The sequence below is a fragment of the Loxodonta africana genome, chromosome 4, assembly GCF_030014295.1.
Source record: "Loxodonta africana isolate mLoxAfr1 chromosome 4, mLoxAfr1.hap2, whole genome shotgun sequence".
NCBI classification, from domain to species: Eukaryota; Metazoa; Chordata; class Mammalia; order Proboscidea; family Elephantidae; genus Loxodonta; species Loxodonta africana.
In genome coordinates this window covers 37,432,643-37,460,144 of record NC_087345.1, presented here as the reverse complement: position 1 = coordinate 37,460,144, position 27,502 = coordinate 37,432,643, and the positions used below count along the sequence as shown (strand labels likewise).

Genomic DNA, 27,502 nt, shown 5'->3' with positions numbered 1-27,502 from the left:
GCTTGATACATATTTTTTCCATCCTTTGAGTTTTAGTATGTGTAGGTCTTTGTTTCTAAGGTATGTCTCCTATAGACAGCATCTAGATGGATCATGCTTTTTAGTCCATTCTGCCACTCTTTATTGATGTATTTAAGCCATTTACATTCAGTGTGATTATCAACAGATATGAGTTTACTGCTATCATTTTTTTGCACTTTTTTCTGTGGTTTTGATGGTTTCTTTTTCTGCTTAATTTTCTGTGCTAAGTTCTGTTTGTGGATTTTCTTTTCATTTCTTTCATTGTTGTAGATTTTGTGTTTACTGAGTTATGTTTTTCTTCTTTTATTTTGATGAGTAGGTTTGTTAACTTTCTTTGTGGTTACCTTGAAATTTATCTTTATCTTCCTAAGTTTAAATGAATCTTTTATTTCTTGATATCGCCTTAACTTCCTCTCCATATGAAAGTTCTATAGCTCATTATTTATCGCCTCTTTGTTTTGACATTGTTACCATTTACAGATTAACGTCTCTGGTTCCCTGATTTCATTTTTTTAGCTTTATTTTTGAGAATTCTTTATCTGGGTTTGTACCTGGCTGATGCTGTCCTGTGTTCTAATCTCAGGTTGTTGTCTCTCTCATGTTGTTGGTTATCTATCCAAAGGACTCCCTTTAATATCTCTTATAACTTTAGTCTTGTTTTTTACAAATTCCCTTAATTTCTGTTTATCTGGAAATACCTAATTTCACCATTATACCTGAGAGACAATTTTGTTGTACACGTAATTCTTGGGGAAGGTTATGCAGCCAGTCCTGGGGCCCCTGGCACAGGTAGTTGTATGGAATAGGAGGCACCAACAGTCTTGGCATGTGTGGCTGGAGGGGTTAGGAGGCACTGCTGGCCCTCAGGCCCTCGGTGTGGGCGGCCGGATGGAGTGGGAGGTACCGCCAGCCCTCAGACCCCTGGCGTGGGTGGCCAGGGGAAGTAGGAGGCACTGTTAGATCTCAGATTCCTGGAGTGGGTAGCGGGAGGGAGTAGGCGGCACTGCAGGTCCACGGGCCCCTGGCACGAGTGGCTATAACAAAGAGGTGGGCGCCTCCAGTCCGTGGGCTCCCAGCTTAGGCAGCAGGGTGGTTGAGCATGTCACCAGAATACAATCATATAGGGGGATGGCAGACGAGGAGAGTAGCCCACTGGCCCATGGGCCTCCAGCTAGGGGGCTGGGGTGGGCTCAGTGAGTGGGGTGTGTGCACTTAACTTTCACAGGGCAGGAAGCATCCTGCCTGGCTCTGGACATGAGTGTAGAGTTGCTCATGCTTAGCTGCACCAGGTGATGGGGGTTTCAGCTGGGAACGCTGCTTGCTTTGTCCCAATATGGCTGTGCTGTGCAGGTTGGCTAGCAGGGCATCGGCGATCTGTACTTCTCTATGTCCGCTCTTTTCAGACTATCTCTCCTTCCACTTGGCGCTCAGTCCAATTCTTCAGCCTTGTCTTTGATGCTCAGGGTTCCAAAGTTGTCATCTATACCTAATTCACTTGTTTTCTCAGGTCTTTGTTGTGAGAGGGACATTATGAAGTGTCTGACTACTCCATCATCCTGAACCACTTGACATTATTCACTTTGGATAAAATTAGCACTATCTATCTACTGAAGCTTAAGAAATACAAATACTGTAATTTGGCAGTTCCACTCCGAAGCATATATCCAACCGAAACGTCAGTGTAAGTGCACCAAGAGATTTGTAAGAGACCATTCATAGCAGCATTATTCCTAATAACTGAAACCTAGAAACAAACCAAAAGTTTGTCAACAACTAAAGAAACAAATTGTGGTACAATGGAAAAAGACATATCATTGAAAATAAACTAGGAGTAAACACTATGACTATCATTTAAATACTGTATAAAAAAGCTAGGCACAAAAGAATACATACTAAGGATATAAAGTTTAAAAAAAAAGATAAAAAAAAACTATAGAATTTAGGGAATACATGCTTAGGTATGCTAAGGATGCAAAACCAGAAAGAAAGGAAGTGAGTAACATAAAAGTCAGGAAAGTGTTGCCTGAGGAAGGGAGGGAGCACTAGAAAGACTAGCAATCAATGTTCTACTTCTTGATCTTTGTTGTGGTTACACAGAGGTTTGAATTGTAATAAATCACTCAGTTGTACAGTTTTTGTATACTTTTCCATAGTATATTGTAATTCACAATGTAAAAGATAAAACAAAAAAGGATTCAGAAGGGAGAATAATTCAAAAATTGGGTCCAGCATCATCAAGGACCCTGGTCTTTTCCACTGTTCTGCTTAAACACAATGCTGGCTTAATTCTCATGGTTGAGAGACTATCAGAGTATCAAACATCACATGGATATAAAATAACATCCAGAAAAAGAACCATTTCTTCTGCCAATTCTCTTTTGCTTGTTTACAGTTCTTCTGTTTCTTAGGTAAAATTTGCATACAACAAAACGCAGGTTTAAAGTATGCAATTCAATGAGTTCACAAAGGAAGCCTCAACCTTATCAAGATATAGAACTTTCCAACATCCCAGGTTTCTTCACACCCCTCCCAGCCAATTTAACCACCCACTACAGACACTGTTTTCACCATAGTTTTTACCTGATCTAGACCATTATTAAAATGCAGTCATACAGTATGCACTCTTGTATATTGCTTTGTTTTATCTAGCATGTCTGTAGATTCAATCATATTTTTATGTGTACCAATACTTTATTCTCTTGTAATACTGAGTAGTATTCTACTGGGAGTCCTGGTGATGCAGTGGTTAAGGTGCTTGGCTGCTAACCAGTAGGTCAGCAGCTCGAATCCACCAGCCCCTTCTTTGGAGAAGGATGTGGCATTTTGCTTCTATAACAACTTACAGCCTTGGAAACCCTATGGGGCGGTTCTACTCTGTCCTATAGGGTTGGTATGAGTCAGAATTGACTCAACAGCAGTGGGTTCGGGTTTTGTTTTGTTTTTTGGTTTTAGTGTTCTACCATTTGAACACAGTACATGTTGTTTCATTCTCCTGGTGATGTATATTTGAATTGTTCCTAGTTTGGGTTATAATGAATAAAGCTGCTATGAGCATTCTTGTACAAAACTTTCCGGGGACATTTTAACGGGGACATGTTTTCATTTGGGGGATACACTTTGACAGTAAAAGTGCTAGGTCATAGAATGGATATATGTTTAACTTTATAACAAACTGTCCAAACTTTTACCAAAGTAGTTTTACCATTTTCCATTCTAACCAACAACATACAAGAGTTCTGTTCATTATACATTTTTGCTAACATTTGGTTTTTCAGTCTTTTTCATTTTAGCCACTCTAGCGGGTATAGGAAGAAAGGCCTGGTGATTTACTTCCAAAAGCCAGCCAATCAAAGCCCTGTGGATCACAACAGTATGATCCGCAACCGATCACGGGGACAGCGCAGGACTGGACAGCACTTAGTTCTATTGTGCATGGGGTGACCACGATTAGGAAGCTGATGGCCCTTAACAACAGTGAGTGTAAAGTGGTATTACATGGTGGTTTTAGTTTGCATTTTCCTGATAACTAACAAGGTTAAGCACTTTTTATTGGCCTTTCATAGATCTCCTTAATCTATGAAAAGATATTTCCTTAAAGAACTATCACAGCAAATGATGTCTTACTTTGTAATTGCTAAACTGGGAAATATCTATTTGTATATTAGAAATTAAAACATTTTAAAATTACCTCAGTAAACTACCAGTAGCTTCTTGAACACACATTGCTGTTTCCTACCACCATATTTTTGCGAATACTAATTTCCTTGCACAGAAGTCCTTCCCATCCCTCTGCACAATAATCTAAACCCAAAACTAAACCCGTTGCCATCAAGTCGATTCCGACTCATAGCAATCCCATAGGACAGAGCAGAACTGCCCTACAGGGTTTCCAACGAGCGCCAGGTGGATTTAAACTGCCAACCTTTTGGTTAGCAGCCAAATTCTTAACCACTGCGCCACCAACTGAACTGCTATTCCACCTTCAAAACCCTGCTCAGGAATGCATTATTTCCTCCACAAAGTACTTCATAATCCTCCAAATATACATAGCTAATATTCTGTCTTCTAGCATTTTATGTTACGCTTAAAATGTAACTTCCTCCAAGGCAAGAACCATGTCTTACTCATCTTTGTATCCCCTGCATCTAAAACAACTACCGTCACATATTAAAAAACAAAAAAACAAACCCATTGCCCCGAGTCAATTCTGACACGTAGTGGCCCTATAGGATATAGTAGAACTGCCCCATAGGATTTCCAAGAGTGTAATCTTTACGAAGCAGACTGCCACATCTTTCTCCCACAGAGCGGCTGATGGGTTCAAATCACCATCTTTCAGTTAGCAGCCGGGCAATTAACCACTGCGCCCCACCAGGGTTCCTTGGTCACATACTAAAACCAAAACCAAACCCTTTGCCATCAAGTCGATTCAAACTCATGGTGATCCTATAGGACAGAGTAGAAATGCCCCATGGGGTTTCCAAGGAGCTGCTGGTGGATTTGAACTGCCCACCTTATAGTAAGCTGCTATAGCTCACTGTAACCCTCAACCACTGTACCACCAGGGCTCCTCATCATATATTAAAAAAAAATATATTAGGAGCTCAAAAATATCAAGTAAACAAATAATACGATCACCATTCTAATGCTACTTTAGCCTTGATTCACCTTCTCTTCCATAATGAGAAACTGAGGCTCCCAGGCTGTATTGAGCTGAATGCTGGCCCCCAAAAAGATATGTAACATCCTAATCCCTGGAACCTGTGAATACTGATTTACATGGCAAAAGAGTGAATATTATCTTATACAGGAAAAGATGTGAAGAGGAGATGCTTATTCTTGCTTATCTGGGTGTGCCCTAAATGCAATCACGTGTCTTCTTATAAGACAGAGGCAGAAGGAGATTTGAGGCAGAAGAGGAGGTGGCAATGTGACCGCATATGCAGAGGCTGGAGTGATGCAGCGGCCACAAGCCAAGGAATGCCGGGAGCCACCGGAAGCTGGAAGAGGCAAGGAAAGGACTCCCCCCTAGAGCCTTAAAAGAAAGCGTGGCCTTGCCAACTCTCTGATTTTGGACTTCTGGCCTCCAGAACTGTAAGATAATAATTTTCTGTTGTTTTAAGTCACCAAGTTTGTGGCAATTGGTTACAGCAGCCACAGGTAACTAATATACAAGCTTTCTCTTCAATCTATTCATAATGGATTTTACCCAAATTCCAAGTTTCTACTACAATTTTAAATTCCTACTAGGGTCAGGTCTCACTGATTTCAATCAGACAACATAGTTATCAATTTCCTCAAAGAATGCCTAAACTTGTCTTAGGCACTTGGTGTGTGTGTGTGTGTGTGTGTGTGTATAAAATATAAAGAATAATTTTTATAGTGTAGTTTATGAAATAAAGAAACTCATAACAAATTTTTAAAAAGTTAAGTACATAATTAAAGCTGTATTAAGAAAAGTAAAACGGATTATCTTGAATCAGCCTGTTAATCCATGAACACTTATTATATGGGCGAGTCTTTGTGAGAGGGAGCCCTGGTGGCACAGTGGTTAAGTGCTCAGCTGCTAACCAAAAGGTCAGCAGTTTGAGCCCGTTAGCCGCTCCGCAGAAGAAAGATGTGGCAGTCTGCTTCCATAAAGGTTACACCCTTGGAAACCCTACGGGGCAGTTCTACTCTGTCCTGTAGGGTTGCTATGAGTTGGAATTGACTCGGCCGCAACGGGTTTGGCCTTTGTGAAAGGCGATTTTATAAAGGCTCAAATTCTTCATCTTCTATTACCATCACATAACCATACTCACATTTCTTCCTATCACTTCTTTTGGACAGTCCCAGCTCTACTGGAACCTACCTATGGCATTTTCTTCTGTACAGGAGCTGTATTTCTTAAGCAGTGGTACAATGTCTGCTCAAAAGTATGGTAATTCAAAATGTTCTGAAAGCACAGCCACTCATGCTGATAGAAAGCTTCCAAAACACATTCCATTAAAAAGCACGTGCTACGTCTTCGAACATTTCAAAACAATGCTTTAAATACTAAATGCCCCCAAAGTAACTGTTATTTCTTAAAAACAACATTAAAAGTCTGGGGGAGAATGAGCATCATGTATTACTTCACTTATAAACAAAACATTAGAAATAAATTTCTTTAAAATCCAGAGAGAATCCTACACTAGTTACCCATATGGCCTTTGGATGGCCATCCCAGGGTGTCTTGTATACAAAAAAAAAAAGTCACAACTTGACACCCTGCCAAAACCTGAAGTGCAGCTGGGAGCAGACCCTTCAAAGCCCTGGTAAGGTGCCAGGCCCCATAATTGTGATTTAGAAAGAAACAGGGGAGGGCAACAAAAGAAGAAGAGAAGAAGATATATATTAGAGTGGTTAGCAATCAACCAGCAAGCACTCTGAATTAAAATGTTATTCTCTTCTTATAATTGCACTGTCTGCCTCCGTACGAATTAATTCACACAAAAGAATTCTAGAAAATTGGATATAGTAACCAGTCAACCTCAAATGCTTAGAAATACATTACAAATGTCTCTGAAACGCTGAGATCTGAAAGACAAAGATGACTCTTGCCCAAACCACACTTCAAATTTATTTTAATACTTCTTAGTGTAGACTCTATTACACATAACATGGGGACTTTCCAAAAGATTATAAGCACTTAGTACCTTTGTGTGAGTTCTGGATTATTCTCTGTTCACAGTCCTACCTTTCTCCAGAAATAGAAAAGGCTGTCATGTGATTTCTAACACACAATAAAGAGCGTATACTGTCCCAACAACACATCCTGGAAGCTACTTTTTTAAACACATCCTGATTTAATTTCATTTCCATAAGATTTACACCTTGGTCTGAAAAGTTACATAAAAGAAAAAAAAGAAAGTTAAGAGTTTAAATCATATTTTTTACTGTAACTGACACACGCATTCTCTTGTTCATCTTTGAGAATCTTATCAGAAAAAAGCTGTAAAATTTTCCAGAGCAAGAAAAGGGAGATAAATAAAAGTCAGCCTCAAGACATACAGGTTAATTTTAAAGTCTTTTACCTTTTTCGAGTGATTAAACTGTCAGTAGTTATTGAGTAGCTACTATACCATATTTACTAAGTAGTCTACTTATACTAAGAGGATTTTTAGGGATATAAAGAAATACGCCTAACATCAAATTAAGCAGATGTCTAATGTACAAGGAAGAGCCTGCCCATATACCGAGTACTATGAACATTTTCTAAGTGTTCATTATATGCCAGATATTTTGTTGGGTAAAATACAGAAATAAATAAAAGAAAATCCTTGCCCACAAGGACTTCACAGTGGTCAGTGAAACGTACATGTTTCCTAACAATTGCTGACTGAACAAGGATGAGAGAAAATTTACTATTTATTAAATGCATTTGTACTTTTTTTTTTTACCATGTACATATATTACCTCCTGAAAAATGGTAAATAAACTCAGGAAGTTTTTAAACGATAAGACATGTAATGTATTTCTAGGTAATATAGCTGCTCTGAGGTGAGAGGCCTAATTCTAGAAATGCTGCCAGAGAAGAATTCACAAAGAAGGTAACCGTGAGCTAAAATTAAGAAGATGGGGGAAAAAAACGTCGAGTGCAAAGGCATGAAGATAGAAGAGAAAAACATGATTCTTCTACTGAGGGGGCAGGGGGTGGGGTGAGGAGTTGGTGCAGGCAGTGCAGATCAGCCCTGAAAGGCAGCTCAGGGCCAAACCTAGAAGGCCTTGAAGGCCATGTACAGCAGAATGGAGCTTATCCTTGTGCCTGGGGGAGCCAATAAAAGGCTTAAGGGTAGGTGGGGAGACAGTATAGGGTGGGATTAGATTGGCACTTCAGAAAAAATAACTAGTTTATCCAAGGTGTGGAGAATAGATTTGGGGCAGGGTAGGGAGAAAGAAAGAGCAAAAGAGATCAGAAGTCCAGACAAGCGATCATGAACCCCTGAACTAAAGGCAGCGGCAGACGTAGTCAAGTGGAAACAGTCTTGAAAATGAAACAGAAGCAACAGAGTTTATAGTTTTATCTTGATCCCTCCCCACTCACTCTCCATAAAACATATTTTTTTTTTTTACTTAAAAGAGCAACCAGGAAACCAGGACAGTAAAAAACAACAAAAATTTTTTTTTCAAAAGGTAAAATTGAATCAATTTAAAGTGAAAGAAAGGGTATTTCAAAGATTACAATTACTTCAAACACTAATCCTCCATAAGAACCAAGAATCAAGCATAGGACCTTTGCAAGAACATCTTAATAAATTGCAAATACCATCACAATAAACACCTTGAATATCCACCTTTCTTCCACAGGGATTTCAGAAGCAGAAGGGTAAACTCTAAAGCTGGATCTGTCAGGAACAAAGACACAGAGTAAGTATTTTGTTCCTTAAATGTCCACCTGCTGCTACTCCTCCTCATTCTTTCCTTCAAACAATCATCTCTATAGCAACACACTCTAAAGAAATTTGTGGGTGGAAAGCATATGTCTTGCAAAAATGTAAGAACTCAAGAACATGAGTTACTTTGTTTTTCCCTTTAATACAAGAGATACATAATACACCTTAAGAGACAAGTGGAAAATATGAAACAGAAAAAATATACTTTAAAACAAAAACACAAGAAAATGTAAAAATTCTACAATTGACGTTGCACATTTTTACATGGAAATTCTTTTTATAGGTTACAATGACACCTTGTGGTAAGACTTTTTAAATTATATAAATTATCTCGGAAAATACTTTTACAGCATAAAGAGAAAAGCATAGATATAAGAAAACTACTTTAGAAAATAGAAAACAAAGGGAGAGTGTTGACATGTCATGGGGTTGTTAACCAATGTCATAAAACAATATGTACACTAACTTAAACGAGAAGCTAGTTTGTTCAGTAAACCTTCACCTGAAGTACAATTTAAAGAAAAAAAAAATAGGAAAGACCAAAACCACACTGTGGAGGTGAAATGAACATGTAGAACAATGCACTTGGAAAATCAAGGGGAAAAAAACAAACTTTTTAAAAATGTCATTATATTATATATGGAAAAGCACCTTACAAACTATAAATGTAAGGTATTATACTATTCCCTTTGTTTGAACTAAAATTATTACTGTAAGACTTTTAAACGATGCAAAAACAAACTACTTTTGTAATGTGGAGCAAAACTTACTATAACACTAGCAATCTCTGTACATGAAAACAGTGACATGTGGTTTATAAACTATCAAAATAAAGGCACAGTGGTTAAGAACTCGATGGTTAACCAAAAGGTCAGCAGTTCAAATCCACTAGCCACTCCTTGGAAACCAAACGGGGCAGTTCTACTCTGTACTAAAGGGTCACTATAAGTTGGAATTGACTTTCTGGCTATGGGTCTGGTTTTGGGGTTTTTTGTTTTTGTTTTGTCATTACTCCTTTCTTAGCACTTAAAAGCAATAGATACTAAGTCAATTGGCAAAATAATTCTATTATGAAAACATTCTGCATCCCACTTTGAAATGTGGCATCTGGGGTCTTAAATGCTAACAAGTGGCCGTCTAAGATGCATCAATTGGTCTCAACCCACCTGGATCAAAGGAGAATGAAGAACACCAAGGTCACGATAACTATGAGCCCAAGAGACAGAAAGGGCCACATGAACCAAAGACTTACATCGTCCTGAGACCAGAAGAACTAGATGGTGCCTGGCCACAACCGATGACTGCCCTGATAGGGAGCACAACAGAGAACTCCTGAGGGAGCAGGAGATCAGTGGGATGCAGACCCCAAATTCTCACAAAAAGACCAGACTTAATGGTCTGACTGAGACTAGAGGAATCCCGGCGGTCGTGGTCCCCAAACCTGTTGGCCCAGGACAAGAACCATTCCTGAAGATAACTCATCAGACATGGAAGGGACTGGACAATGGGCTGGAGAGAGATGCTGACAAAGAGTGAGCTACTTGTATCAGGTGGACACTTGAGACTGTGTTGGCATCTCCTGCCTGGAGGGGAGATAGGAGGGTAGAGAGGGTTAGAAACTGGCAAAATTGTCACGAAAGGAGAGACTGGAAGGAGGGAGCGGACTGACTTATTAGGGGGAGAGTAAGTGAAAGTATGGAGTAAGGTGTATATAAGCTTATATGTGACAGACTGACTTGATTTGTAAAATTTCACTTAAAGCACAATAAAAATTATTAAAAAAAAAAGCAATAGATAGTAACCATATTAAAACTTTTACTCTTGATTAATAATTAAGATAATAACTTATAATTATCTTTCATCAAGAGGTTACTATGTTTACTAGCCAATGCTAAACAGTAGGAAACACAAAGAAAAGTTGATGCTGCAGCTTGCACACAATTCCCCTTATGAATCTCTCAGAAACCTTCTTCCTTAGCATCTACAACACCATGACCATCTCCTCTCTCTGCCTCTTCTCACTCTCTTATTTGCTCCCTTTCTGTCACTCCCCATGGGAAATCTCTAGTCTGTCGTTCTGCCTCTAAAAGTCAAGTTACCACTCTCACAGCTTCAATTATTACTTCTAGTCTGAATGACAGTCAAATTTACATCCTACTTCCTAACCTCTCTACTAACTCAGAACTTCCCACTCCACACACATCTCATCTACAATAGCAACTCAACATAAGAAGAACTCATTTACTTCAAATTTTCTACCTGCCTTCTTGGGGGGGAGGGGGGGAAGACCTATTGTTATCATTATCCTTTCCTTATTTCTTAGGCACAACTCACTCCCCACAATCCACAAATTACAAATTATTAATCTTGCTGATTCTTTCTTGTTCTGTTGGTCTTAACCATTCTTCATTTCCAGAGTCATTACCCTTTGGTGTAAAATCTCAAATATTTTATACTTAGTTTATTTTAACAGAAGCTACCTGGTCAGTGTTCTAGATTTTAGTTTTTCCTTATTCTTACAAAGCCTACAAATATCCACCAGGGCAATCTTTCTCATACAGTTTTCACCATTATAATTACTATTACAGCCCTTCCTATGGTTTCCTGGATAAAATCTAAATGTCTCAGCCACAAAATCAAAGCCCTGCATTAACCAGCTCCCTACATAAAATGCAAACATTTTATTTTGCTGCCCCACATGGCTCCTTTGCTAGAGCCAATTAAGTTCACTTTACAGTCCCTCACATACTTCTTCTTGCCTTCAGAACTTTGCTCATACAGTTATGCCAAACTAAAATACTTTCTTAAATCCTTTCAATTAATCACAGATCAAGATCAGAGTCAAACTAAAATTCCAGCAGTCTGAAGAATCTTGGAACTATTTTCACAGTTTGTAGTCACTCTAAAAGTCAAGGTCAAGAATCGCTTTTGTCCTTCTGCTCCATAGGTCTTTACCCTCTTTGTGCTTGCCTTAGGGTATCTATCACATCTGTACTTTTCCTCTCTAGCTGCTTTACAACTATGCCAACTATCTTTCAAATAACAACTATGAATTCTTCAAAGGAAAAACTACAATTCTCTACTTTTTTGGTCATCTCCATAGCTGTCAATTTTAGTAAACCTGGTTAAAAACAAGGAGGTAATCTAGAAATTTACTGATGTGAATCCTACTTTCCCATAAGCTTACAATGTAGTTTGACGGAAAGCTTGGGGAAGGATATCACCAAGAGCATTGTTTGCTAACCAATTATGCATACTTTATGATAGCTAGTCACCAAAAAATTTCTGCCTCAAAAATAAAAAATTTGGGGGGACACTTTGGTAAATCAAAAACCTTATAAACGAACATATCCTTTGACCTAGGATCCCACATGTAGGAAAGAATCCTAAGAAACTAATCAGAGAGGTACCCAAGTATTTATGTTCAGGGATCTTCTTCATTTATCAATCAATAAATATTTACTGAGTACCTGTTAAGTGCCAGGTAACAGTGGGAAACAGAATTAGGTCCCTGCCCTCATGCTGCTTACATCAAAATGCTTTTTATAATGGAAAAAGAGGCTATTAAAATGTATGTCATGTAGTAGTCAAAACAGCCTGGTACTGGTACCACAACACATACATAGAGCAGTGGAACAGAATTGAGAATCCAGACATAAATCTATCCACATATGAGCAGCTGATATTTGACAAAGGCCCAAAGTCTGTTAAATGGGGAAAAGACAGTTTCTTTAACAAATGGTACTGGCATAATTGGATCCATCAGCCAAAAAAATGAAACAAGACACATACCTCATACCACATACAAAAACTAACTCGAAATGGATCAAAGCCTAAATATAAAATCTAAAATGACAAAGATCATGGAAGAAAAAAATAGGGACAATGCTAGGAGCCCTAATACACAGCATAAGCAGTATACAAAACATAACTAACAATGCACAAACACCAGAAGAGAAATTAGATACAAGGGAGCTCCTAAAAATCAAACACTTATGCTCATCCAAAGACTTCTCCAAAAGAGTAAAAAGATTATCTACAGACTGGGAAAAAATTTTTTTGGCTACGATAAATCCAATCAGCGTCTCATCACTAAAATCTATAAGATACTGCAAAAACTCAATAACAAAAAGACAAATAACCCACTAAAAAAATGGGCAAAGGATATGAACATGCACTTCACCAAAGAAGACATTCAGGCAGCTAACAGATACATGAGGAAAAGCTCTCGATCACTGGCCATCAGAGAAATGCAAATCAAAACTACAATGAGACACCATCTCACTCCAACAAGGCTGGCATTAATCCAAAAACAAAAGAGTAAATGTTGGAGAGGCTGCAGGGAGACTAGAACACTTATACACTGCTGGTAGGAATATAAAATTGTACAACCACTTGGAAAATCAATTTGGCACTTCCTTAAAATGCTAGAAATAGAACAACCATTCGATGAAGCAATCCCACTCCTTGGAATATATCCTAGAAAAATAAGAGCCTTCACACGAACTGATATATACACTCACGATCACTGCAGCACTGTTTACAATAGCAAAAAAATGGAAGCAACCATGATGCCCATCAACGGATGAATGGATAAATAAATTATGGTATATTCACACAATACTACGAAAAGATTGAGAAAAATGAATCGTGAAACATAACGTGGAGGCATCTGGAAGGCATTATGCTGAGTGAAATCAGTCAGTTGGAAAAGAACAAATGTTGTAAGAGACCACCGTTATAAGAAACAGTTTGAACACAGAAGAAAATATTCTTTGATGATTACAAGGGTGGGGAAGGAGGGAGAAGGCTACTCACTAATCAGACAGTAGACAAGAACTATTCTAGGTGAAGGGAAAGACAACACACAATACAAGAGAGGTCAGCACAACCGGACTAAGCCAAAAGCAAAGAAGTTTCGGAATGAACTGAAGGCTTTGAACGCCAGTGTGTGTGTGTGTGTGTGTGTGTGTGTGTGTGTGTGTGTGTGTGTGGCAGGGGGGTTGGTTAGGGACCATGGTTTCAAGGGACATCTAGGTCAATTGGGATAATAAAATCTATTAAAAAACTTTCTGCATCCCACTTTGGGGAGTGGGTCTGGGGTCTTAAACACTAGCGAGTGGCCATCTAAGATGCATCAATTGGACTCAACCCACCTGGATCAAAGGAGAATGAAGAACGTTAAAGACACAAGGTAATTATGAGCCCAAGAGACAGAAAGGGCCACATAAACCAGAGACTACATCAGCCTGAGACCAGAAGAACTAGATGGTGCCTGACTAAAATCGATGACTGCCCTGACAGGGAACACAACAAAGAACCCCTGAGGGAGCAGGAGAGCAGTGGGATGTAGACCTCAAACTCTCATAAAAAGACCAGACTTAACCGTCTGACTGAGACTAGAAGGACCCTGGAGGTCAGGCTCCCCAGACCTCCTGTTAGCCCAAGACAGGAACCATTCCCAAAGCCAACTCTTCAGACAGGGATTGGACTGGACCATGGGATAGAAAATGATACTGGTGAAGAGTGAGCTTCTTGGATCAAGTAGACACATGAGACTATGTGAGCAGCTATTGTCTGGAGGGGAGATGAGAGGGCAGAGGGGGTCAGAAGCTGGCTCAATAGACCCGAAAATAGAGAGTGGAAGGAAGGAGTGTGCTGTCTCATTACGGGGAGAGTAGCTAGGAGTACATAGCAAGGTGTATGTAAGTTTTTGTATGAGACGGGCTTGGTTCGTAAACTTTCACTTAAAGCACAATAAAAGGAAAGAAATGCGTGTTATGATAAAGATATATACCAACTAGTCATGAATCAGAAAACTCAATATTGCTAAGATGTTAATGTGTCACAAATTCAATGTCATGTCATTCAAAATCACAGCAGCCTTTTCTACAGAAATTAACAAGGTGATTCTAAAATTCATTTAGTTAAAAGAAAGGATCTACAGTTCTGCTAGCTCAGTGGTTAAACATCTAGCTGCTAACCAAAAGGTCAACAGCTCAAATCCACCAGCCACTCCTCAGAAACCCTATGGGGCCGTTCTACTCTGTCCTACAGGGTCACTGTAGGTCGGAATCGACTCGATGGCAACAGGTTAGGTTCTTTTTTTTTTTAATAGCCAAAACAACTTTGAGAAAGAAGAACAAAGTTAGAGGACTTGCACTACTTGACTTCATGACTTATTAAAATGCTACAGAAATCAAAACTGTGTGGCATTAGTGTCAACACAGACATATAGATCAACCAAACAAGACAGAGTTCAGAAATAGACTCACACATATATGGTCAATTCAGTTTTCACCAAAATGGAAAGTCAAGGCAGTGAAGAACGGATATCTTTCCAATAAATTGTCCTGGACAAGTGGCTATCCATATGCAAAGAAGTGAGCTTCAAGTTATACCTTGTACCATACACAAAAATTGACTCAAAATGAATCACAGTCCTAAATGCAAACTATAAAACTACTAGAAGAAAATCACTGTGATCTTCGACTAGGTAAAGATTTCTTAAATAGACACCAAAAGCACAACACATAAAAGAAAAAAGTGACAAATTGGACCTCATCAAAATTAAGAACTTCGGCCCTTCAAAAGACACTGTTAAGCAAATATAACCTTGCTTGGTGAAAGCGATGAGTACTTAAAGCACTTACTGATGAAGATCAAAGGCTATACAGCCTTCAGTACGGATTATACCTCAATATAACGAAAAAATTCTCACAACTTGACCAATAAGCAACATCATGATAAACACAGAAAAGACTGAAATTGCCAAGAATTTCATTTTACTTGGATCCACAATCAACACCCACAGAAGCAGCAGTCAAGATATCAAAGAATGCATTGCACTTGGCAAATCTGCTGCAAAAGACCTCCTTAAAGTGTTTAAAAGCATAGATGTCACTTTAAGGACTAAGGTGTGCCTGACCTAAGCTGTGGTAATTTCAATCACCTCCTATGCATGCAAAAGCTGGACAATGAATAAGGAAGACCAAAGAAGAATTCATCCCTTGGAATTATGGTGTTAGTGAAGAATATCAAACACATCATGGACAGCCAGAAGAATAAACAAATCTGTCTTGGAAGAAGTACAGCCAGGACGCTCCTTAGACACAAAGATGGCAAGACTACATCTCACATATTTTGGACATGTTATCAAAATGGATCAGTCCCTGGAAAAGGGCATCATGCTTGGTAAAGTAGAGGGTCAGTCAAAAAGAGTAAGGCCCTCAACAAGATGGAAAGACACAGTGGCTGCAACAATGGGGTCAAGCACAACAGCGACTGTGAGATGGAGCAGGACCAGGCAGTATTTCGTTCTGTTGTACACAGTGTGGCTATGAGTCCGAACTGACTCGATGGCACCTAACAACAACAACATATACAGGGCAACAACAATATGACTAACAGGTGGCTTCTTATCAAAAAAAAAAAAAATGAGGCCAGACACTACAATGAAGAAAAACCTGTCAACTAAGATGTCCTGACATTTTTCAGAGTCAAATGGGTCCTATTTGAGTATAAGGATAATCCAGTAGTTTGAAGAAAAAAAATCTACAGTTAATGGGAATGATGATTACAATAACAATAATGCCAGATAACTGTTATTATCTTCATTTTACTGATGAGGAAGCTGAAGCCCATAGGTTGAATAACTCTCCCAAGGTCACAGTCAGTAAACTGCAGAACCAGTATTCAAATATACAAGTCTGACATAAGAATTCGTATGCTCACAACTACACTATTTTTTCTCTACAGACCATACTAAGGAAAGCAAAGCTTAAAAGAAAGTTCATTTACTGTATTAAGGGAAACTCTCAAGCCATTGCCAAAATGGAAACGCTAATAAATAAGTATAAACTAAGCTTTGTGACTAAGATCTGTAGGTTAGTTATGTCCAAATATTTCAAGTTTTAGCAGGATTCACTTTAACAGCTCTGCATCTTTGTTCATATTGTTCTTTTATCCTGGGATACCATCTCACTCAGATAACCAAAACCCTGCTCCTCTTGTAAGCCTAATCCAATTACTATTCTTTTGAGAAACATTCACTAATACACTCAATTATAATTAATCACTTCCTCCACTCTTCTTCTTTAGCATATTGAGATAACGTGTAACACGTCTGGGACACTTAAAGGTTCCATATATGCTAGCTATCACACATGCACTTATTCAATTATGCCTTTTATCAACTTCATAAAGGCAATATTTATTCTTTAACAAATTTATTGAGCATTCACTGTATGCCAATATCTTTTCTGTATATGCTTAGCATACTTCAAATATAAAAAACCAAACCAAATCAAACCCAGTGCCGTTGAGTCGATTCTGACTCATAGAGACTCTATAGGACAGAGTAGAACTGCCCCATAGAGTTTCCAAGGAGTGCCTGGTGGATTCAAACTGCCCACCCTTTGGTTGGCAGCCGTATCACTTAACCACTACGCCACCAGCGTTTCCACGGTGCCAAAATGTTTGATCAATAAATAATGAAAATACAGAAAATTAAAAGCTCCCTGCAAATGACTGAATTTAAACACAGAATTGCTGCAGATGCGCAAAAGTAGCACTTCAACCCATCACAATTTTAAACTTAATCATCATAGGTGTTTGCATAGTCCTGATACTGATATTACAACCAAATTCTTCTCCAAATGACTACTGATGTCAAAACAGTTGATTAAAGAGAATTCTGATTTTACAATTTTTACAAGCCCAAATCCCAATTCTTTAGTAGGTAGACAAGACCAAGAATGACCTGGGATCTAAGCCTTCCCTCATACTTTCACTCCAGCCATGCCCAATTTTATGCTATCCCCCACACAACGCACAACTCTATCCCTCTGCTTCCATTGCTCATCCTTCAGAGAATGACCCTGCTGAACTATGGGTCAACAGCTACTCATTCCCAAAACTAAACTCAAAGTTCACCTCTTCTATAGCCTTCCCAAATGGCATCAGCTACATACCTCCCCATCATAATCCCTGCTTTGCACTTTCACTGCACCCAACTCGTACCTTCTGACAGAGCTTTGTAGTGCTTCGTGGTGCTTTTTCATGTCTGTCTCCCTCTGTTGGATCACAAATCCTTCAAAGTCCAGGGTTTATTAGGACTAGCCCTAGTACTTAAAAATTTATTAAGCGCCTATCACAGAGGAGGCACTTAAAGGTTTGTTGAATTAATGCCTTCTCTCATTGTTTCCCTTCAGGGCAACATCTTCTATCTCATTTTTTTTTCACCTTCCATTTACTCCTCAATCCAAGGTAACCTGCTTTCTAACTCATTCCTAACTCAAATTGCTCTTGCCAAAGTCAACAGCAACCTCCTTGTTATGAAGTCCACTGGACATTTCTCAACCCTTACCTTACTTGACCTCTCCACAGCATTTGATATTGCTGACCTCTTCATCCCTCCTTGAAGCACTCCCTTCCCAGGGCAACCCACTCTGTTTTCCTTCTGTCTCTTTGAGCTTGCTGAGCTCTCCACAGTTTCCTCCAAGATTTCATTTTAACTAATACATTCTTTCAATTCTAGTCCTCCTTTGGGCTCTGTCCACTGATTCTCTTCTACATCTTCCTCTTATGGGATCATTTCCATTTCCATGACATCAATTGCCATCTCTTGACTATTCCCCTAAGGAGTGCGTGTGTGTGCGTGTGTGTGTGTGTGTGGAGGGGGAATGAGGGGAGTCCTTGGGGTGCTGCAAATGGTTAAGTGGAAGACTACTAGCTGAAAGACTGGCAGTTCAAACCCACCCAGAGGTGCCTTGGAAGGCTGGACTGGTGATCTACTTCTGAAAGTTTACAACCTTGAAAACCCTATGGCGCAGTTCTACTCTGCACACATGGGGTCGTCATGAGTCGGGATCGACTCCACGGCAACTAATAACAGCAACCCCAGTCTAAAAAATAAATAAAATATTTTTACCCTATATCCTTAAGGGGGGGGGGCAATATGGGTGAAGCATAGTGAATAAAGGTGAGAATGGAGGCAATGAGGTTAAATATAAACATAACATGCAGAGTCTTGAAGACATGGTAAGAAGTTTGAATTTCATTTTGTCTTCTTTGGAAAGCCAATGAAAGCAGACAAGTGACATTCCTCAGTTCTACAGTTCAGAAAGGTAACTCTGGCTCTGGGGGATTACAGGGAGTGAGGGAGCAGGGAGACCGATTAGGAGGCTGCTGCAGTAGTACAAGAGAGCAATTACTTAAAGACAGGAGCGATGGCAGTGGTTAAGAGAATTCAGAATATGCTATGGCAGTATGGACAACAGGACTAACTGATGGTGACTTAGAACTGGGGTATAAGAAAAGGAAAGACAACTCGAAGGTTTGTAGCCAGAGCAACAGAGAAGCAAGTCAGTGACACTTACTGAAATGCTGAAAATACTTTCAGAGATTTAGTACAGAGAGGAATAGTGTCTGTTCATGAAACCTATTGAACAGTCAAGCAAAGATATATAGAATAAGCAGGATATCCGAGTGGCTCACTCCCTTACTTCTTTTAGGTCTCTGCTCAAACACCATCTCTTCAGTTCCACTTGGATGGTACTGAAGGAAGAAGTCCAAGCTGCACTGATAATAAAAAAACAAGGCTCCAGGAATTGAATAAATACCAATTCAACAAACGGATGCAGCACTGGAGGTGCACACTTGTCTACGCCAAGAAATGTGAAGACAGCTACCTGGCCAACCGATTGGAAGAGATCCATATTTGTACCCATTCCGAAGAAAGGTGACCCAACAAATTTAGGAAATTATCGAACAAATCATTTATATCCCACAAAAGTAAAATTTTGCTGAAGATCATTCGAAAGCAGTTGCAGCAGTACATCGACAGAGAACTGCCAGAAATTCAAGCTAGGTTCAGAAAAGGACGTAGAACAAAAGGATACCATTGCTGATATCAGATGGATACTGGCTGAAAGCAAAGAACACCAGAAAGATTTTTATCTGCGTTTGATTGACTATGCAAAGGCATTTAACTTTGTGGAGCATAAGAAATTATGGATAACATTGGGATGAATGGGAATCCAAGAACATGTAATTGTGCTCATGAGGAACCTGTACTTAGACCAAGAGGCAGTAGTTCAAACAGAACAAGGGGATATCGCATGGTTTGAAGTCAGGAAAGGTGTGTGTCAGATCTGTATCCTTTCACCATACTTATTTAATCTGTATGCCGAGCAAATAATCCGAGAAACTGGGCTATATGAAGAACAACACGGCATTAGGATTGGAGGAAGATGCATTAACAACCTGCAATATGCAGATGACACAACCTTGCTTGCTGAAAGTGAAGAGGACTTGAAGCACTTACTGATGAAGATCACAGACCACAGCCTTCAGTATGGATTATACCTTAACATGAAAACAAAAATGCTCACAACTGGACCAATAAGCAACATCATGATAAATGGAGAAAATACTGAAGTTGTAAAGGATTTCTACTTGAATCCACAATCAACACCCATGGAAGCAGCAGTCAAGAAATCAAAGAATGCATGGCACTTAGCAAATCTGCTGCAAAAGCATAACAACTGTGAGGATGATGCAGGACCAGGCAGTGTTTCACTCTGTTGTACACAGGATCACTATGACTGACAACTGACTAGATGGCACCTAACAACACAATAATATCCCCAACACCTAGGACAGCATCTGACACACAGTAATTTGAGCATGCTCAGCATAGAGATGAATGCTATGCAAGAGAAATATAACATGCGAGCCCCATACGTAAGTTTAAATTTTCTAGCAGAGACATTTAAAAAAAAACTATAAAAAGGTGGAATTTCAATAAATTTAACTCAATATATCCAAAATATTATTTAAAAATTTAATGAATATAAAGATTATTAGAGATATTTTATATTAGTTTTCCACACTACATCTTTGAAATACGGTATGTACCTTACTCTCAAAACATCTTAAATCATCTCAAAACATCTTAAATCAGTAGCTAATAGCTACTCGTAGCTAGTGGCTACCATTAGCACAAGTATAGATGATACACAGGCCATGGGTAGAACCAAATAAGATCACTTAGGGAGAGAATGTAAATAGAGAACTGAACCCTGAGACATACTCAGAAGTCAGGTAGAGGAGAAGCCACTTATAAGAGACTAAAAAGGAGCAATCAGAGAAAGAGAGAAAAAAACAAGAGAATATGACCTAGTGTTACAGTGGTTAAGAGCTACAGCTGCTAACCAAAAGGTCAGCAGTTCAAATCCACCAGCTGCTCCTTGGAAACTCTGTGGGGCAGTTCTACTCTGCCCTATAGGGTCACTATGAGTCAGAATCGACTTGACAGCAACAGGGTTTGCTTTGTTTTGGTTAAACTTTATGGAAGCAGACTGCCACATATTTCTCCCATGGAGCAGCTGGTGGGTTCAACCCACCGACCTCTTGGTTAGCAGCTGAGCTCTTAACCACTGCGTCACCAGGGCTATCTTAGGGATCCTGAAAAGAACTTTTTCAGAGAAGTGGTAGAAATAAACGCTTGATCAGAATGTAATGAAGAGAGAATGGCAGGTGTAATACGGGAAACGGCAACTCTTTCACGGAGCTGGGTTGCGAAAAGAGGCAGAGAAAGGAGTTGGTATCTAGAGAGGAATATGGGGTGAAGAGAGGTTTTTGTTTTTATTTAGATGAGTTATATTAAGGAGTGTTTATATGCCAACTGAAAAGGATACAACAGAGAGGAAAAAAATTAAAGGTGTAGAGAAAAAGGATCAAAGTTCTAGGGAGAAAAGAAACCAAGGACCCAGAACAAAAGTAGAGCAGCAGGCTTTAGAACAGAACAACTTCCACATTGTAACATCAAGGGAAGACAGAATATGTGGGTACAAATGCAGGTGGATTCTCTTATTAGGTGAGTCATCAACTGAGAAATACTGGAAAGAATACTGAAGATCTGGGGAGAAAATATGAAATGGTTGTCCTGACAGTGTGAAATTTAAGACTCCAGAAATGCTGGGTGACCATTTGAGATTGCTGACCATAAATTTGAAGTGAGTCTGGTTGGCATGATTAAAAATGATTTGTTCAACAATGTTCAGCTCCTTAGGGTCCAGATACGGAGCAGGAGGATAAATGTGTTTTGCCAGGACTGGGGTTCTACAGGGAAGGATGGGTAAGGGAGTTAAGAGATTTTGCTAGGGAGTAGTTATAGTGCTAGAATAAGGAACCTAAGCTGGGTAAAGAGAGAAGTAGAGACTTAATAAGGGGTAACACTGAAAATGTGGTAAGGTCAAAACCTTGTTGAGATCAGAGAATTGCTGCAATGGGAATACTAGAGTAAATGGGCTAAAAAGTTAAGTGGCTAGAGACTGTGATGTTTGAAATTGAGGTTTCAGAGGTGGTGCTATTATACCAATATTAAAGTTTAGGACTTGACTACATGAGTTGTTTAGTTAGGGCACAGAAAAAGATCATCTTGGTGCTATAAAACAACAAAGATGCCAGAATGTTGGATAGATCATATACATGAAGGGTTGACAAACTTTTTCTATAAACGGCCAGACAGTAAATATTTTTGGCTTTGCAGACTATACAGTTCCTGGCACAATTACTTACTTCAGCCATTGTAAAACAAAAGCCACCAAACACAGTAAATGAATGAGCATGGGTGTGTTCCAATAAAACTTTATTTACAAAAATAGGCGGTAGAAGGAACAGATTTGGTTCATGGGCTATAATTTACCAACCTCTGATCTATATTAATAAGAGTGATGACAGAAGTAACAGTGGAGAGGAAGACAATGAGCTGGGTGATAGGCTTCATTGAATGAGAGGAATTGACTGGAAAGCTGGTAGATCACAGAAACAAGGAATAATATAGTTAAGTCTGATGAAACAATTTTCAAAGGAGCTGAGGTTCATAAAGATCCCTCATTCAGGCCCTAGGGTATCTGGGATGAGGAAAAAAAACTCTTCACTTGTGATGGCTACAAGGAAAGCAGTGTCCCCAAGGATAACCAGGATTCAGTTACAGCAAGAAGGTGAAGCAAATATTTACAGAGGAGTTGAGTTAAAATATGTAGGAGATTGAGCTGATTCCCCACTTCAGCATAAGCCCCAATATGGCAAGTCCAAGTCTGTCTAAGAGCTGATCCCAGGGCCTACCCTAGTGCCTGGCAAACAGTAAAGGTTCAGATATATGATGATATGATGGACAAACGAATGTCTTCGTATTCATTTTAAGGACTAATGTCCAAATTCCTCAAAAAGGTATACAACTCCCCCACCTCCTTCCCTCCATGATCTGATCCTGGCTTATTCTCCAATCTCATCGGTGTTCTGAATATACTTTACTACTTGTAGTTCCATAAACCCACAGGTCCCTACCCTTCTCACTTCACTGATTCTTACATACTTCATGACTCAGCCTATATATTACTTTCTCCACTAAGAGAGCCTTTCCTGATGCAGCAGAGTTCTAGGTCAGGTGTTCCTCCTACATGCCCCCATAAACACTCTTATTTATCCTTACAGCACTTACCATGTTGTATTAAAAATAACTACTTTATCCCATTTCTCTCACCAGATAATAAGCTACTCAAGACTTAACATTATGTCTCATTTACTATCTCCTCAGTGCCTAGTATAGTGCAAGACACATAACAGGCACTCAAACACTGACTACCAATGAACAGGAGAAATAAAAATTGCTTTAAACTGGAAGCACGCAATTCCTGAAACGAACATTTGGAGATATTTTTTTTTCCCCAATGACAAAACAGGCCAAGAAAGGTTCAGTGACTCACCCAGTCAAGTCTTGGTCTCCTGAGTCACAATTCTCTTCCCACAAAATCACAGTACCGATTAAATCAAGCTTACTGATCTAAGCTTTCCATGAACCTCCAGAAATAATACAAAAATGTTATTAAGAACCATTTCAGCTTCATCCACCCCAGCTCCGGTTGACTATATCAGTTGCAGAGAACTCTGATGTTAATTATTACTTAATAGCTTTTTTGCCCAGAATAGGCCAGTCTTTAACTGAACCAGTCTTTTGCATGTCCTTCTCACACACTAAAATTCAATACATATTTATTGTGCATCTCTACGTGAAAACCATGTGCAGAAAGTTATAATTTGTCATCACCCTAGAAAATATATTTAAGAGTTTAATAATATCTCAAATGTCTGCCAAACACCAAAACATGAATCGGTTGAGAGACTGAATGTGAACATTAGAGATAGGCATTGCACCTTCATCAGGAAAATCCCTATAGTCCAATGCTTCTGTTTTCAATGGTTGCTATGTTATACTGCAATTGTGTTACTGAGCAACAACTCAGAAGCTAGTATGGCAAGCTCACTAAGAAACAACTGAATCAAGTCAAGATTTATAAAAGTACTCTGAGACTCAACATCACTTTTTTATACCTTCAACTGAAGTAACTCTTTTTTATAAGCATCAGATACAGGATTTACAGCAAGACTATAAAATTTACCTAGAATTTTTAAAGACATATCTTCAGAATGACACATGCTTTCCAAAAGAGAATAGTCAGTTTTAGTGTCCCCCTTCAAAACAATCTGAAGTCACAATTTATAGAAAAATTAATAACTGGGCATTTCCTGACTTTAATTTCTTTCATCTTGGATTATAGCTCAGTTAAACTCAAAGAGTACTAGACTTGACAGTCAGTGATCTCTTCATGACCCAGCAAGGGCAGACCTGGTGGAAAATATATATATATACTTAAAAGAATTGCTAATTTATGAGGGTTAGATAAAATTACTGACATTAATTTCATAAATTAAGTTTCGATCAGGTCAAAAATTAAGATGGAAAGGGGTAAGATGAGGAACTGGGAAGACAGGGATGGGAGAAGAGAGGTAGGGGAAGGGGAGGGAAAAAAGGAGAAAGAGAAAGGAGTGGAGGGAGGAAGGGAGAGAAATATTGACTAAGGTGTTTAAAACTAAGATTCTACTAAGGAAGAACCAGGAAACTGACCAAACTCCCCAAACCCACTTGGGAGTAGCGTAAGCATTCCTGAGGGAGACCTTACTGCTGATATTGTCATGGGAAATTCTCAAACATTCACTTTCTAGGAACAGAACCTTTCCTTCTGATTCCAGTGAATCCCTTGTCTTTAATCCCTCTTCTTATGGTCTACAGTTGCCCTTCATTTACTCTCTTCTCTCAACAATCTTCTTTTACTTCTACTGCATTATGGAAGGGGGAAAAGAAGTAGAAATGCACATTTGTCATCTTTAAGAAACATTTATTTGACAACTTCTATGTGGAAGAGTCTAAGGAAACATACAACTCATTGAGATCTGGTATTCTGCCCTTAAGGAGCTTACAATCTAGTTTGGAAGACAAGACAAACGAAAAACAGAACAATACGATATAAAGTATAGTATCAAATAAGTGTGACCGACAAATATATAGGATTTCAGAGGTCCTTGTGAAGTTGAACTTTTAAGAAAGAGTACAATTTAGATTTTAAGAAAGAAGAGAAAAAAATGGGCCAGGTACGCAGAATGACATAAAGAGCGGTATGGGAGGGAGAAAGCATATAGCAAGCTTAGAGGATAGTGAAGAGAGCAGTGTGGCCAGAGCTCAGCTTTTCCATAAAGAACATAAGGTTGATAATACATGGTGAGAAGAGATTTTGAAAAGTTCAGATTAAGAAATTTGAACTTTAATCAGTAGGAAAGAGTACTTCCAATTATTTTTTCTTTACATAGATACACATATACAGTCCCTAAAAGTACACATAAATTACTCACGAATCTATTATGTATGACAAAGTTAAAATAAAACTCATTTACTTGAAGCAAACAGATGATACTTAGAAAATACAAAAACAAAAAGAGAAAGAGCGAGGAATTCTGACAATTCACTAATCTTTCCATTAAGATTTCATTCTTCTAAGCTCCTTGAATTAAAACTTCCTATGTTTTTATGACATAAGTGCTGACTTCAGGTTACTAAGGATTTTTATCACACGAGTCATTCTTCATTTTTCTTCTCTACTAGTCTCGCCCAACTATGGAATATTTCATAACTTCAACATCAGTATATGGGAAAGGAAAAGGGAGAGGGGACTAAAATGAAGTCTACTTTAATGCTTTTAGCAATACAGTAAGGGTATGACACAAAGAACACTAAACTTCAACTTCCAATTACTAATAGCTAAATTTCAAAGAAGTCATTCAGTTTCACTGTCTCCAATTGTCTCACCTACTTTCTTACTTGAAAGTTACTGTGTTCAAAAGATCATGAAAAAGTGCTCTGAAAGCTGACCTACAAATTACATGATTAAGGGTTCAATGAGTGGACAAGGAGTGAGGTTATTGCTTAAGTCAAGACTTAAAAACTACCTGTCAATAATCAGTGCTTCAATTTCCCTAAACTCTAAATTGATATAATTTGAGAAAATTTTTGAATATAGCCTACATACTTCAACTGGTTAGAAAATACTCAAAATAAGGGGAATATCCAGGATAAAAAATACTCTATCCTAAATAACCAAACCAAAAACCCAAACCAAACTCAGTGCTGTCGAGTCAATTCCGACTCATAGTGACCCTATAGGACAGAGCAGAACTGCCCCATAGAGCTTCCAAGGAGCACCTAGTGGACTTGAACTGCTGACCCTTTGGTTAGCAGCCATAGCACTTAGCCACTACACCACCAGGGCTTCCAAATAACCAAAGGGTAACTCAAATCCATTTGCAACTCTCAGGACAGGCCTGTATGACTCTGAAATTTAAAGCAGTCTAATAATTCTAAACAAAATGCATTTCGAGTCAAATCTCAATACGAAACAAAGGTACTGATACGAATTTAGAGAATTCTGAATCCAGATAATTGTAGGATAAAAAAACCAGTGATACATTTAATTACATTCTAACTGAATATCAGACTTGTTTATGGTGATGTTGCTTGGCAACAGAAGCACTGCCTTAACAACCTACTCAGTTCTACAACTATTCAAGTATTTTGTGCTAATAGCCTGAACATATTATGAACCACATCATATGTAAAAAAAATTCAGCACAAGTCTCTTCTTATACTAGACTTCTGTGAGATTTTATGGTAATAGCTTCATCACTCCAGCTAATGTGAAACAAAGGCTTTTAAAATAATTGGCAGTGGGCATTTTTAAGAGCAAAGAACCCATTTAATACGGTCAAAATCTGGACACTAAGCGTTTACCGAAGTGCCCATTTAAACCTGTTACACGCTTACATATTTTAGACCTTATCTCAGGAATGACAGTCAACACCACTGTTAAAATTGTTTTCAAGGCCAAGGAAAATGGAAGCATGGCTTTCTCATCACAAATTAAACTGGAGCTATTATATGTTTTAGTGAATTATTAAATTGGCCACACAATCACCACGAAGATGTGCATCAAAAAGGGCCATAGTTTCACGTGTACTTAACTGGCTATAAACACTCGTGGTACAGCCTACTTTTCTAAGGCGCGCTCCAATCACTTTAAAATAAATAAATAAATAACAAGAAAGGATTTGGAACGAAAAAAAAAAAAAAAGGCGTTTTCCCAAATAAGGAAAAGATACCATCCCGAGAAAGAAAGGCTACGTACCAGACTCACACACGGTGTGCAACGAGCGCACATAAAACTTAACAGGGACCGGTGTTCTGGCCGCACTCGCCACCGGGGGACACCTCCACAGCTCCAACCACGGGTACACACTCAACCCTTCTCGCGGAGGCATTGGGGCTAAGGGCGACGGTCCTACAGCTGGGATGTTGGCCCGGTCCACCACGCCGGGCGAAGTCCGGGGGGCCGCTCGCGGCGCAGGCTGACGACGAGGAACAGGAGCAGGAGGGCTGAGTCGGGCCCTCGGGCTCCTGACTCGGGAAATCTCAGAGGTAACCCAGCAGAAATCCAAGGACGGGGAAGCGGCGGCGGAGAAAAGCGCAGACTTCTTTCCCGCGGATTGGCCTCCTCAAAGCTACGAGGCCAAGACGAAGCCCTCAGCCGGCTGCCCGCCGCCGGCCGCCTCCCATGCCCCGCGGAGCAGGCTCTGTCCCGAAACCCGGGGCCGCGCGAAGCAGGAAGTCCCGC

General features: G+C 39.2%; 1 protein-coding gene across 4 annotated transcripts in view; it reads right to left on the bottom strand.

Annotated features, from left to right (window-relative positions):
- CEP83 (centrosomal protein 83) overlaps nt 1-27,130 on the bottom strand; it is a 170,721-nt gene extending 143,591 nt beyond the window's left edge. For 2 of the 4 annotated variants that reach the window (XM_003405263.4, XM_023559740.2), the window contains exon 1: nt 27,017-27,127. The gene's annotated coding sequence lies outside the window, so the exon portion shown is untranslated. Of the gene's footprint in view, nt 1-8,323; nt 8,388-27,016 lie in introns of all 4 variants that reach the window. The other 2 variants (XM_023559732.2, XM_023559730.2) reach the window with 2 other exon arrangements.
- Between the last annotated feature and the right edge of the window lie 372 nt (nt 27,131-27,502).